We start from the raw sequence: 16059 nt of genomic DNA on the forward strand, positions 1-16059 counted from the left end.
TGTCAGACTGGTGAGAAATACGTTCTGTGATGTAACCTAGAACCTCCACACACACAAATACAAACACAGCTGAAACAGAAGTTATAAAACAATTCTTATCCTTATTACTTGCAACGCATGTTCTATTCTACTCTATTTTCCCTCTCATTTGGTCTCTCTCCCATTTTAATACTGGTCAAGATGCACTGAATTGGTCTTGAGATTAACTAGTATGTTGCTATACACACTTTGGAAAGACAATGATGGAATGTGGCTCCACAATGGGTCGAAAGTATACATGGAAGTGAACAGACCTACTTTCTGTTATGGCAGAAAGGCAGGGGAAAACAGCAGCTGAACTAGAATGTTCAGGGATGGCAACACTTCCTATCATGGCCAGGAGAAGGTAGCCTTTTAATCTTTCTTTATCTATCCCAGCAAAGCTAAAAATACATTACTGCTTAAAGAAGGTTGTTATTAATAATAGTTCACATAAATCTACAGCAAAACTTAAGATATCAAAAGGAAAGCAAATCAGAGTAAGTCATACCTCATTAAGAATCAGCATGAATCATAGTATTTTAAAGCTTAGACTTTAGAGATTATTTAATCTAGAGGCCACAAACCAGTGGCCTTTAAGCAAAATTCTACCCAGTGATGTATCTTGTATCATGGTGTCGGTAAACACATTAGAATTTGTTTTCTGATACAGGACCAACCTTTGCAAATAGATATAAATTCACATAAAATACTGATATTTAGTTTCTCTTAAATAAAAAAAAAAAAAAAACAGAATATTGGGCACATATTTTCACATGATAACAACTGTCAGAAGCCTTTTTACTATAACCCCTGACCCTAACTCTGCATTTTCTGGTTCACCTATTTTAATTGAGTGAATGAGCACAATGTTTACCACTTTTTGACAAATCAAATTCTTCCTGCTCTATAGACTCCAGCTCATATATCAGTTGTATAACTTATTAGGTATGTGACCTATGTAATTAACCTCTGCACCTCAGCTTGCCAATGAAAAAAATGAGACACCATGAAGAATCATGGGGCACACTGTTGACAAACATTGTTCATTCTATTCCCCACTCTCAGTCTCCACTTTGGCTATTTCTCAGGTTATACAGAATCAAGGTTGTAAACCCTGTAAATTGGGCTGAGATCCAATCTTTCAATGTATTGCTTTTCAAATTAAATAAAGTTGTCCAACTCTAAGTAAATGCTCAGTCCAATACACCTGTAGATACGTGACAAGTAACCAGCACTAAGTAGGATACATATAGAAGAACAAACATTAACAAAATATAGGCAGGACATAAAATGACCCCCACACCACCCAATCTCATCCTCAACCATTCTATCCGAAATTCAAACTATGTTCACAAACAAACTGTATTCCACTTGTCTGGTGTTTCCCAAGCTTCTGTCGTAACAGTTCCCTAGGCCCCTTCCCTGGACATCCTGATTAAAAGAATCTAGAATGGAGCCCTGAATGTGGAATCTAGTACCCAAATGACTTATCAGGGAGGTTGCAAAGCACAGGTTATACCTCGTATCTCTGCAAATGCTGCTCTTTCTGGAGGGCTGGTCAATCATTTCATCCACTCACTGCACCAGCCCCTATTCATCCTTTTGACTGTTTTAGTTTGACCGTGGAGTGGGGGAAACTGAGGAGGGTCCACACAGGAGATACAGTAAGGCATTCCCTGCTCTGCTCCCATTACAATGCTGAGCCTGGCTCATTCACCCCACTTGTTTCAGGGTGCAGCAGGTAGCTTCTTTCTTCAAAGTCAGGCAACACATCTAATTGTTTCCAGACTCCACAACAGAGTCTAATGCTTGGCCAAAGTTAGATGATCAACAAATGACTGTTGATCATTGAATTTTATAGAAACGAGGAAGTATGGGGAAAGGAGACGAAACACCCCATTTCCTCTTTCATGGTTCAGCCTGGCTTTCCTTCCATTAGAAGCAGGAGTAATAAGATTTAAGTTTGAGAAAACAGAAGCAGTCAGTTTGTGACTGCATTCCTCCTACCTTTATTAATAGAAGGAATCTGCTTCTCCAAGCCTGAAAGACTCTTGCAGAAAATCATCGTTTTCTTTCCTACTGGCTTTATAAGACCAGTAAGCAGTATAGTAGTGATTAAGAGCATAGACTCCAAAGCCAGATGCTGACATCAATTCCTGGCACCTTCACTTGCCAGCTAACCTTGATCAAAGGGTTGTTGTGAGGATTAAGTGAGTTAATATACGTAAAGCCCTTACAATGGTGTGTGAACCATAATTAAGAGCTAAGTAAAGCAAAAAAATGTAGTGATTATCTGGAAAATGTTCTCTCAATTATAGCATTTATTCATAAATATTGAGAATTTATATGCACAGTGTTGACATTAACAACTATACCCAATTATTGATCTATATTTAATTTCTTAAACTGTATATAACTCACACTCAGCTTTAGCAACTTTGCATTTCATTTAATTGGAGAGTTTGCCAGGCAACCAACCATGTGAGGATAGCAATACCTTCTTCTCAGCTGTTCCCAGGGGTAAACAGAGTAACCTAGTAGACAAAACTCTAAAGAACAACGTGCTATGAAGCATTTTTACGATTTTTCAAAACATCATTCATCATTCCAAGATTTAGCCCACTCCAAAGAGAGTTGATTTGTCACGGTGTTCTGCTAATACATAAAATGGTCCCATGCTTTATTTGACCTACTACTCTGCCACTGATTGAAACACTGCCTTCAGAATTAACAGCAAAATTAAACACACACACACACACACACACACACACACACACGCACGCACACACAGAACCAAAGGCTAAAAGTTCAATTATCATCACTTAGAAACAGAAAGAATTTTCAGATCTAGATACTTGACTTGTGAGTGAGCTACTGTCCCTAAAGGTAGGGAGATTTAGTATTTCGTTTAAAAGGAGGGGCGCCTGGGTGGCGCAGTCGGTTAAGCGTCCGACTTCAGCCAGGTCACGATCTCGCGGTCCGTGAGTTCGAGCCCCGCGTCGGGCTCTGGGCTGATGGCTCAGAGCCTGGAGCCTGTTTCCGATTCTGTGTCTCCCTCTCTCTCTGCCCCTCGCCCGTTCATGCTCTGTCTCTCTCTGTCCCAAAAATAAATAAACGTTGAAAAAAAAAAATTTTAAAGGAAAAAAAAACAACATTTACCTAGGTTTTATTAAAGTCTCCATGCCTAACATCATTTTTACTTCAGGAGTAAACTACTACTTGTGAAAATTTGGGTTACAACAAACTTGCTGCTGGTTAGTGATGGAAAAATACCATTAAAGATTAACTATATGAAAAGGCCTGCATGTTCCCAGGCTAAGCATGGAAACTTGAAGCCCAACATTACCCAAATATGCAATGTCAAAAAACACCTGACTCTGGACACTTTGCTTTCACTAATGGACATTAGCATTTTATCTAGAATTTAAAAATTAATTAATATGATCATAGATCCTAAAGGTTAAGATGCTTTTTTTTTTTAATGTTTATTTATTTTTTAGAGACAGAGAGGTAGAGTGTGAGTGGGGGAGGGAGAGGAGAGAGAGAGGGAGACACAGAATCTGAATCAGGCTCCAGGCTCTGAGCTGTCAGCACAGAGCCCCACAGGAGGCTCAAATCCACCAACCCGGAGATCATGACCTGAGCCTCAGCAGAAGTCGTCAGCCACTTAACCAACTGGGCCACCCAGGCACCCCCTAAAGGTCAAGATTCCTTTTTTTTTTTTTTATTAATAATTTTTTTTTAATGTTTATTTATTTTTGAGACAGAGAGAGACAGAGCATGAACAGGGAGGGTCAGAGAGAGGGAGACACAGAATCTGAAGCAGGCTCCAGGCTCTGAGCTGTCAGCACAGAGCCCGACGTGGGGCTTGAACTCACAGACTATGAGATCATGACCTGAGCCGAAGTCGGAAGCTCAACCGACTGAGCCACCCAGGCGCCCCAAAAGGTCAAGATTCTTAACACACGTGAATACTGGGAGAGAAGGACTGGGTATGAGATTAACATGAACCAAATGCTACATACACCCAACTTGCAACACTCCTTCACAGCAAGGCAATTATATGGTAAAAAAAATAAAAATAAAAAAGTTTCACTGCGAATAACCATTTATCACCATAATATAAATATCTATACATATTAAAAACATGTGCAAACTTTTTTATAATTGCCACAAAAAATTATAAACCACTTTTACTTAGGAATATTGATGGAAAAACTCATGAAAATCTAGCAAATTAAATACAATGCAAAAGGATGGCTGCTGGTTGTCTCTAGGGGTTGAGAGCAGCCTTCCAGTGACGGCCAGCAAGAAAATGGAGACATAGGTCCTACTACTGCAAAGAACCAAGGTCTGCCAACAACCTGAGTAAAGTTGGAAGTAGATTCTTCCTGGGTTTTCAGTTAAGAACTCAGCCTCGATGACATCCTAATTTCAGCCGTTGAGAACCTGAGCAAAGAACCAAGTCTCACCATACCTGGACTTTTCATCAACAGAACTATACTCATAAACTAGCGTTTATGAGTGGCATGGACTAAGCCACTAAATTGTGGTTGTTATAATGGCAAGACAAAATTAGCGCAGAGGGCCCAAAAGTAGATCCTTGTATAAACAGAAAGATAACATATGGCAAATATCCCAATTGTGGGATTTCAAATCAGTGGGAAAATGATGACTTAACATACCTGAATAAGTGGTTATCCATCTTGAAAGCCAGAAAGCTAAAATCCTTTATACCTCATTTAAAAATAAATTTTTATTTCAAGATATTTTAATAAATTTTTGATTTAAAAAATCTCTAGGTAGATTAAAACTTAAATGTAAAAATTATAGTAAATTTACTGGAAGAAAATTCAGAACACTTATTGTTAGCTGGGTAAAATTGTTAACTTCTCTCTTGCTTAGGAAAGTTCTCTTGTAGTCAGTGCTGGTGAGGATACGGGAAACAAATCCTCTGGCAATGGGAAATGAATTGCTTAAAATCTCCCCTCCACCAAAAAAAAAAATTTAACAATATCTAGTAAAATTGAAAATACATGTAACTGGGGCACCTGGGTGGCTCAGTCGGTTGGGCGTCCGACTTCAGATCACTTCATGATCTCACGGTTTGGGAGTTCAAGCCCCACGTCGGGCTCCATGCTGACAGCTCGGAGCCTGGAGCCTGCTTCGGATTCTGTGTCTGCCTCTCTCTCTGCCCCTCCCCTGCTCATGCTCTGTCTCTCTCTGTCTCAAAAATAAATAAAAACATCAAAAAAAAATTAAAAAAAAAAAGAAAATACATGTAACTATTGACACAGCAATTCCATTTTGGGGAGCCTTACCTATAGGTATAGGTATATGTACAAGAATGTATACTGTAGTTTTGGGGGTTTTTTTGTTTGTTTTTTTGTAGTAACAGTTTTGGAAATATCATGAGAGTCCTTCAATTATGGAAGAGCTGATACATACACTAGGACACATCCACATTACAGAACATTACACATTTATTTAAAATTATATATATCCATCCATTGACCCGAACGAATGACTATTATGTATAGTTAGGGGGAAAAAAAAAAGGAAATAACGGAGACCTGCAAATAGAAATGATCAAAACCAAAAATTAATAAACATGAATGAAGCACAGACCAAAATGACTGATCTGGATTCAAAGAATGGTAAGAATAACAACGTGGGCACAGTTGAAGTTTCACTTTAGTTACCACCTACCAAAATAGGCAAAGGTATACATAGATCTAGGATGCACATAAGCCGGTGCAGCTCTTGTCACCTCCTTAGTTCCTCAGGAAGACAAGACCGTTTAGTAGTACTGTCGGCTGTGAGGAATGTGGAGCCTGCCAGTTCACAAGATGCTGGAACAGAAGTCCACTGCCTTTTCAAATTCTTAGGCTGGAAGAAGGGCCACATCAGCACACGAGGGTCTACGGATCAGATTATCAAGCCTTGATTAGAGAATCAAGGGCTATCTTAGTGTACCGCAGCTCCACAGATCTAGCTTGTATTTCTTAATGCACTGTTGAATCCACAATTGGCCTGGCCTTGGTTTGCTTCACTTAATAACACAAACTGTGTGTATGTTCACATACATTTGCAAGAACATGGATAAAAGTATAGAATTATTTACACAGGGCTATGACTATCGGTTATCGATAGTGAGAATACAAAGGGAATAGAAGATGAACTCTTCTTTCTTATCTTTGGCACAATGAGGATGTATTGATTTATAATTTTTTAAATAAAGTTTTTGAAGGGAGAATTTATAATTAATAGCTACAAACGTCTAATGTTGCCCTAAGCATTAGGTCTGCGTGATGCTACGTGATCCAATATTCCATTCAGTCACAGAAGCTGAAAAAACCAATAAAGTTCTAAAATCTACAAGAGATCATTATGCACAAAACCAATTAAGATTAGCAATAAAGAAATATAGGGATGCCTGGGTGGCTCAGTCGGTTGAGCATCCAACTCTTGATTTCGGCTCAGGTCATGATCCCAGGGTCCTGGGATCGAGCCCCACATCGGGCTCTGTGCTAAGCATGGAGTCTGTTTAAGATTCTCTCTCTCTCTCTCTCTCTCTCTCTCTCTCTCTCCCTCCCTCTGCCCCTCTCCCCTGCTCACAGTCACTCATGCTGTCCCAGAAAGAAAGAAAGAAAGAAAGAAAGAAAGAAAGAAAGAAAGAAAGAAAGAAAGAAAGAAAGAAATGTAAACCAAGCATTGCTTATAAAATAAGTACTAACATTTCTATCATGGCTACTCTTTATGAAATACATTTCCCAGTGTCATTTATGACTTCTATTTTTCAAAGTAAGAAACAAAAAGTCAAAGAAGGGTTTATAATAACTCAAGGCATGCAATTTTAACTCCAAAGTCATGCCTTTCCAACTATACAATACTACTTCTATAGAAAATTTAAAGTCAAATATTATCATTTAAAACTATATTATTTCCAATTATAGCATTTTTTCTAGAAGATATTAAAAACAAAAATCCTTCATAACAGAGCGTACCTAAAATAACATATCGCACTATGCTCCTTCTTGAATACAAATGTACTTGAAAGCAAACAGTTCTCAAAAACCCTGTTTCCCTTAATGAATGCTTAATGAAAAGTTTGTAGCAAGGCAGATTACCAAAGGTAAATATGCAGTAATGAATTCCTTTGGGCCCAGTTAGCATTTAAAACTTTCTGAGGTCATCACCACCCAACAAACAACTGGAATTACACACATAAGCTCACTTGCCTGAAAGAGAAAAACATTCCTATGTATAGTCATGTCAAGATGCTCTGTTTGTGGCTGTCAAACTCCAGCATGCATCAGAGTGTCCTGAACCACAACCCTGACTTTCTGATTCCACAGGTCTGGGGTGGGGGTTCAAGTATTTGCATGTCTAACATATTTCCAGGTAGTGTTGATGCTGCTGGTCCTGAACCATACTTTGGGAACCACTACTCTATGCTAAATCAGTTTATTTCAAAATGTGAAGTTGAAATTAAGAGTGAACAGTTTATTAGGTACCAATCCTGTTACCAGCAAGCCCATCGTCTTTGACTGTATAGACCAAGGCTATGACCAGTGACTTGACAACCTGCACAAACAGAAGTTGGTGGTGAGGCCTGCAGGATCAATTCTTTCTACAGATTTAATATAGTTACAGTCAGTTTCAACCAACATTTCCAAAAGCTCAGCAAGGGAGAACAGTAAGTCCCGGCCTTGACAGACTTCTAATCTTCTTCTCAACTAAGAGGAGAAAATCCTAACAAAATATCAAAGTTGTTGCATGTTCAAGATCTTGGAAGAAAGTCAAGTTATCTAGTAGGGTCAATAAAAAATACAGAGTTATTGTATAGCTATCAGTTTCCGAGAATAAGATAGGAACTGTTCACAGTAGAAACTTACAAGCTATGAAAGTCTCCTTGACCTCGATGTGTCAGGTAGCCCTCTCTGAAGCACGATGAGCCCTGATAAAACTTGGGCTTGTTCCAATCTGGGTCATCCCTGACTAACTTATTCAATTCTGTAAGAGCCCTATTGCCCTCAAGGAGATCAATTCTCTCTGACAGATAATAACAATGGCAGTAAGATCATTTGGTATCTTTGCTGGTTTCTTTGTCGTATCAGGGGCCAAAGTGACAGGTTGGCAGGGCTCCTTTAGTAACTACTATCCTGTGATCTACAAAAGGAGAAAGTATTTTCATCACCCCACATAATCACTGGAAAAAATATGAACAGTCATAGATGGATCTAATACAAGTTTGGTGATAAGGGTCAATTTATTTAGTGGGAAAACTGGATCTTGAATAATGAAGTCCCATAATCCTCTGTGCTCTCCAGGTGAGAGGAATCAGATTTGCCAAATAAAGTCATTTTGGAGTTCCGTGTGCTCTTTAATATTCTCTATTAATTTAACTTCTTGAACTAAATCCCCAGTCGAAGTATATATTCTTTTAGATGAATGCAAGAGGCCAGGCAAGGAGAATATGCCACCAAAAACAATGAACTGAAGTAATTACTTTCGATAACTGCTGATTATTATCATGGGAGGAAGTGCTACATAGGAGTATAAAAAACTAACTTATAGTATCTTTCACTTCTACCACTAACGAAATCTTTGTGAGAGCTTTGTCATTTTTTAGGACCCTAAATAGGAAAAGGTCACCTCTACTCAAGCACATAGCCCTTAGGCATCTTTAGAAAAGAGTGCTTAAAGGGGCACCTGGGTAGCTCAGTCAATTAAGCATGCAACTTCGGGTCAGGTCATGATCTTGTGGTCTGTGGTTTCGAGCCCCATGTCGGGCTCTGTGCTGACAGCTCAGAGTCTGGAGCCTGCTTCAGATTCTGTCTCTCCCTCTCTCTCTGCCCCTCTCCAGCTTGCTTGTGCTCTCTCTCTCTCTCTCTCTCTCCCTCTCTCTCTCTCTCTCTCACACACACACACACACACACACTCACAAATAAACATTTTTTTAACATTTATTTTTTTTTACATTTATTTATTTTTGCGACAGAGAGAGACAGAGCATGAACGGGGGAGGGGCAGAGAGAGAGGGAGACACAGAATCGGAAACAGGCTCCAGGCTCTGAGCCATCAGCCCAGAGCCTGACGCGGGGCTCGAACTCACGGACCGCGAGATCGTGACCTGGCTGAAGTCGGACGCTTAACCGACTGCGCCACCCAGGCACCCCAACAAATAAACATTTTTTAAAAATTTTTTAAGAAAAACAAGGAGTGCTTAAGCCACGTTTACTCAGTCCATGACCTGAAAACCAGACACTGGCTGATGGAGGGGGAGAGAAACAAAAAATACTGTTCTACATCACAGAAGCAGCCTCTAAATCAGACTGAGGGAAGGAACCCTCCACAGCAATGGAGGGTCCTCATGTTTAGTATCATTGCAGTTGAATTTTCAAAGACAACATGTTTATTTTAAAAGAAGACAGATACAAAATATGACTGTGGTACCCAGATGCATAGTTTTATACGGGGAAGAGTTATTCATTCTTAACGTTTCCAAATACATTAAGTATAAGACATTCTTTAATTCTCTTATGTGAGTGTGCATGTGTAAATATATATATATACATATATATATACATATATATGTGTGTGTGTATGTGTGTATATATATATATATATATATATATATATATATATATATATATATGTTCATCCATTCAGACGCTGAAAGCTTTACCATCTCTCATCTTCGACGTATCTCAACTTTCTCTTGAAAGGACCACACATCCAAATGAGTTACATTTGCTGATGCTTGGGCTTCAAAACTGATTTAAGCTAGCAAAAGGGCAGGGAAAATGCTGCAGTTGTATGAATGTCTCTCTGGTACTAGGAACCAAAAAAAAGCTCACCCATACTCATGGTTAGTTCCTAATATGTCTTTGTCTATTCTTAAAGCTGAAAAAACATATATTAAAAGTTAATAACAATTTTTAATACTATGTTTTGACATTGGTAATTCTAGATAGTACTCCTAAATATTGAGATGACAGAAAAGCATGTTTTTGACATTTGGTTATTCAACTCTAATAAAATATTAATCCAATAAACCTAAGATCATAACAATATCTGCCACTTAGAAAGACATGCCGAGTTCTGTGCTGGGGATAAATATACAGTAACTTTCATCCTTACAACAAAGGACATACAATTATCCCCATGTTAGGATGAGAAAACTGAGGCTCAGAGCGATTGAGAAATTTACCCAAGGGACATAGCTTGGTGAGTGGTTGGTTACCCAAGCGTAATCCAAAGAACATGAAGGTTGGAAGAAAGAAGACGATGAGTATAAAAAATCTGAACTTATGTCGTTTAGGGAAAAAAAAGAACTAAAGACACACTTCATTTGAAAAACTAAAGTTAACAAGTTCAAATATTTGTATTTAATTTTAAAACATTCTATTGATGCATTCAATAGAACAATCTTTACATATGTTTGAAACGTGATTCAGTACACACAAATAAAATTTGCTTTTAAATGATTCATTTTTAACCTGACTTCAGTATCATCTGCCCCCACAGGGACCTGTAAGCAGCTAAACTGAGGTCTTTCACTGTTGCTCCTTCGTGCATGGCCTCGCTTCCCTGCTCATCCAAATTCAATTTCGTGGTCAACCCTGTTATCATTTCCTTCTGTAGTCTCTCTACCCCTTAGCTCTTCTTTCCTGTCTTGGCAAAACTCTTATCCTAGTTCTACTCAAATCAGTTATATCCAGATCCCTGTTATACTCTGTTCTAGTTAGTACCTCCAAGTTGAAAGTGTCAGAGAAATGTGTAACATCCCTCACTGGTGTCACTTTAAATTACTGACCATGGACCACCAGCCAGCCACACCTGCTGATGGTAATCACACAGCATTTGCAAACTCTTCATTTTCCCACTTTCATAGACAACTGTTTCATACCTTCTCCTCTAACTTTCCGTATCTCCCTCCTAACATTCTTCCTGCTGATGACCTTGTTTCTACTGTACTGAGAAACCAGGGCCATCAAACCAGAACTTCTACAGGTTCCCCCCATGTAACTGCCCTCCAGCTCAGACCTCTTCCCCCAACCTCCAGACTCCTATATCTGCCTGCCAACGAGGCAGCCCATCTCTAGATGGTAACATGTACAGAACTGTGCTCTTCTGCCTCCTCTGCAGATTAGTCCTATCAGTTGATGGCAGCTCCATCCTTCCGGATCCTCAGCCTGGGGTCCTGTCCTTTCCTCAAAACCCACATATAGTCAGCAAATTCAGCTGAATCCAGAATCTCACCACATGGCATCACCTCTACCACTAAACCCTAAGTTACATCCTGAATTTTCCACAATTTAAAACTCTCTAGAGGCTCTCAATTATGACAATAGCTGTCAGCATCACGTGTATCTGCCTCTCAAACTCCTCTCCAATTTATTTTTTTAGTGTTTATTTGAGAGACAGAGCACAGATGAGCAGGGGAGGGGAAGAGAGAGAGAGAGAGAGAGAGAGAGAGAGAAGGAGGGAGGGAGGGAGAGAGAAACAGAATCCCAAGCGGACTCCATGCTGCCAGCACAGAGCCCAACATGGGGCTAAAACTCCCCAATGGAAGATCCTAACCGGAGTCAATATCAAAAACCAGATGTTTGACTGAGCCACCCAGGTACCACAGTCCTCTCCAATCTATTGCTCCTCCCCTCCTTCATGCCACCTGCCACAGGCTCACCTCAGCCATCCCTGTTCTCCTTCCCAGTTTTATTTTTCATAGAACTTTTGCATCACTTTCCAACATCATAAAATTATTTTTGTATTTTAGCTCTTGTCTCTCCTCTCCATTAGAGGAGGGATTTCTATCTTTTTTGTTCACTCATACAGACTAGTCCTACAAAGTACCAGGCACAGAGTAGATTTCAATGCATATCTGTGGAACGAACATAAGAATCAGGTACCACCTCTCTTATACTTAGCAAAAAGAGGAATATCTGTGACAATCTTGTATACACCAGCTCCATAAGGTATATAAGCTTAGTTATTCCATGATCTCATTGTATCTTTTATTGTGCATGCTAAAGTTATTAGAGTTTCAGATTTAGATTTATAGCATGTAACCCTAAAATGACCACTAAAAAGACTCTGCGACAGGTAGACATAAAAAGGGAAATAAAACAAGGAGACCATATTTTTAAAAATTACTCAGGTATTTGAATTTCTTTGTTGTGAAACTCCCAGGGAGGAAGTTTTCTGAATACCTATTTTTTTTCACATAGCTTAAGGTTTATCCCTTTAAGTACCAAAACAATTTTATCTGGGATGAAACAGCAACATGTAAAAGAATGAAACTGGACTACTCTCTTACACCATACACAAATAAACTCAAAACGGATGAAAACCTAAATGTAAGACAGGAAACCATCAAAGCCCTAGAGGACAAAACAGGCAGCAACCTCTTTGACCTCAGCTACAGCAACTTTGTACTCAACATGTCTCCAGAGGCAAGGGAAACAAAAACAAAAATCAACTATTGGGACCTCATCAAGATAAAAAGCTTCTGCACAGCAAAAGGAACAATCAGCATAACTAAAAAGCAAACAAAGGAATGGGAGAAGACATGTGCAAATGACCTATTGGGTAAAGGGTTAGTATCCAAAATCTATAAAGAACTTATCAAAATCAACACCCAAAAAAATAAATAATCCAGTGAAGAAGACATCCAGATGGCCAACAGACACTTGAAAAGATGCTCACCACTGCTCATCATCAAGGAAATACAAATCAAAATGACACTCAGATACCACCTCACACCAGTCAGAGTGGCTGAAATCAACAACTCCGAAACAACAGACGTTGGCGAGGATGTGGAGAAACAGGAACCCAGTTGCACTGCTGGTGGGAATGCAAACTGGTTACAGCCTCTCTGGAAAACAGTGTGGAGGTTCCTCAAAAAATTAAAAATAGAACTACCCTATGACCTAGCAATAGCACTACTAGGAATTTATCCCAAGGATATAGGAGTGCTGATGTACCCACAATGTTTACAGCAGCACTATCAACAATAGCCAAATTATGGAAAGAGCTCAAGTGTCCATCAACTGATGAATGGATAAAGAAGATGTGGTTTATATATACAATGGAATACTACTTGGCAATGAGAAAGAATGAAATCATGCCATTTGCAGCAACGTGGATGGAACCGGAAGGTATTATGCTAAGTGAAATAAGTCAGAGTAAACACAGATATCGTATGTTTCACTCATATGTGGTATTTGAGAAACTTAACAAAAGACCATGGGGGAAGGGAAGGGGGAAAAAATAGTTTCAAACAGAGAGGGAGGCAAACCATAAGACACTCTTAAATACAGAGAGAAAACTGAGGGTTGATGGGGGCTGGGGGTAGGGGGAATGGGTTATGGGCATTGAGAACAGCACTTGTTGGCATGAGCGCTGAGTGTTGTATGCAAGCGATAAATCATGGGAATCTATTCCCAAAGCCAGGAGCACACACTGTATACACTGTATGTTAGCTAACTTGACAATAAATTATATTTAAAAAAAAAATAATAAAAAATTAAAAAAATAAAATTAGAAAAAACACAAAGTGGGAAAAAAAACAATAGGATGAAGTGTGAAGAGTGTTAAAACCAGGGGAGTATAAGTGTGTGTGTGTGTGTGTGTGTGTGTGTGTGTGTGTGTGTGTAGTCCCTGTGTGTGACTGCCTTTTAAAATTAAATATAAATTGTTTCTTGATTACTATTTTGGAATTTATGTGCATTCTTATATACCACTACTTTGGATAATCAAGGTTTGATCCTACACAGACTTATGGTTTTTCCCTCTGTTCTGTAACATCTGGTATTCAGAAACTGTATCCCCTTCCAGATCGTCTTTATTTTTTCCTTGTTCATGTTAGTGCTTCCTAGGATTTATACTGAACAATTCAACTTTGTCAAAGAAGAATCATGCTTTCACAACATTGTACTTAAAAAAAATAAAATAGGGGTGCCTGGGTGGCTCAGTCAGTTAAGCATCCGACTTTGGCTCAGGTCATGATCTCACAGTTCGTGGGTTCAAGCCCCGCATCGGGCTCTGTGCTGACAGCTCAGAGCCTGGAGCCTGCTTTGGATTCTGTCTCCCTCTCTCTGTCCCTCCCCTGTCTGTGCTCTCTCTCTCTTTCTCTCTCTCTCTCAAAAATAAACATTAAAAAATGTTTTAATAAAACAAAAATAAATAAATGAATTTTTCTATATTTTACACAGTTTAAGTAAATTTTCTTCTGAGAATTCAGTTCCAATGTTCTAAGCACCATTACAGCAAAGTGTTCTATATAGTAATGCCTTCAGGATGTTTGGAAACCATCCATAGGTTCTCTTTCAGTAGTTGAAGGCCTCCTTGTTTTGAATGCTCATGTCTGACTTTACAGGTTTCTCCCTTGGATGCCCAAATATCTGACTTTATCAAAATTTAACTCATACTCCCAACTCTCTTAGAAAATCAATATGCTTAAATATTGAATTAATAATGACCTCAATGGTCTTCAGGAAGCAGAACACAGAAACTTATGGCTTATTTAGTGAAAACTATTTTCACTGTTCAGAGATCACTTTTCCTTCTATCTGTTTAATAAACAGGCACCAAGGGTTCCCTGTGCCAGTCTGGCACTTTTCCTGGACTGCAACCACAATAATGAAAAGTCCTATGTAAATTCCATGATTCCTGCCCTCAAGGAACAAAGAGCCCAGAAGAGGGATCAGGCATGAACTTCATGAGATTCCCTCATTCCCTGAAATACTTCAGAGATTAACCTCCATGAGACAAACCTTGACATGTTTATGGCCAGGTTTCAGAGTGGTAAATACAAAGAACATTAAAACACTAACCTAATCAATAAACAAGTAAGTTATGATATGAAGCTAGCACCCAGATAAGTGCCCATTTTGAAAACAAGAGCCAAAATACCTTCCTAAACAGCAGAACACAAATTTCATGGCATGGCATCTTTATTCATCACACAAAGGACAACAAATTCTAGCTCTATGTGACAAGCTGTGTGTGTAAAACCTAATAAACACACTGGATTGTGATTCTAAATACATGCTGTAAAAGACTGTTAGTAAGAAAGAGGGGAATGAACTGTAATTATTTAATAGCTGCTTCCCCATTAAGACCATCCTATTTACAGTTTGAACCAATAACCAGACAATGCCTACCACATGACAAGTACTCAATGAATATTAAAAAAAAATTGTTAATGTTTATTTATTTTTGTGACAGAGAGAGACAGAGCATGAGCAGGGGAGGGGCAGAAAGAGAGGGAGACACAGAATCCGAAGCAGGCTCCAGGCTCCAAGCTGTCAGCACAGAGCCTGATGCGGGGCTCGAACCTATGGACCATGAGATCATGACTTGAGACAAAGTCAGACGCCCAGGCGCCCCAATGAATATTTTTAAATAAATTAAATAAGTATTTTAAATAAATATTTTAAATAAATTAACTAATATCTAATAAGTTCATGGTCATATACTATGCATCCCTGAAATGAGTGCTCTCCAAAGAAGAAAAGTCTCAAGAAGATAAAGGTCAAGCAATCAAGAAGTGTGCAGTAAGTATTACTGAATGATGGGATCTTACTTGGTCTATTCTACCTTGTCTTCTGTAATCCAAGACGACCTAAAGCCACTTACCTCTGCTTGAGATAATTATATTTGTCCTATTGATGACTTAGGTTGCATTAAACTAGGGGTTCTCAACTAGGAACAATTTTGCCTCCCCAGGGGACATTTGCAGTATCGGGAAGCATTTTCGGTTGTCACAACTGAAGGGGTGCTAATGGATAGGTGCCGTGGATGCCATTATAATCACAGGACAGCCCCTACTACAACAAAGAATTATTGGCCTAAAATGCCAATAATGCTACTGCTGAATACACGTCTAGAGCAAGCCATCACATTTGTTCAAGAGAGAGGAAAGTAGCAGAGTGGAAAAAAGAGCTTTTCAGGCAATCATGGGGTCAAATCCTGGCCCTAATCACTCAATCCTAGTAGGACTTTGTATAATCTTCAGTTTCCCCATCA

The 16059-nt window shown here is 39.0% G+C and overlaps 1 protein-coding gene across 4 annotated transcripts in view; it reads right to left on the reverse strand.

Moving 5' to 3' along the window:
• Positions 1-16059, reverse strand: part of ATP10D (ATPase phospholipid transporting 10D (putative)) — a 109421-nt gene that overhangs the window by 81740 nt on the left and 11622 nt on the right. The gene's annotated exons all lie outside the window — the stretch shown is intronic.

This window comes from Puma concolor, chromosome B1 (assembly GCF_028749965.1).
Source record: "Puma concolor isolate L17-30 chromosome B1, mPumCon1.1.hap2, whole genome shotgun sequence".
NCBI lineage: Eukaryota > Metazoa > Chordata > Mammalia > Carnivora > Felidae > Puma > Puma concolor.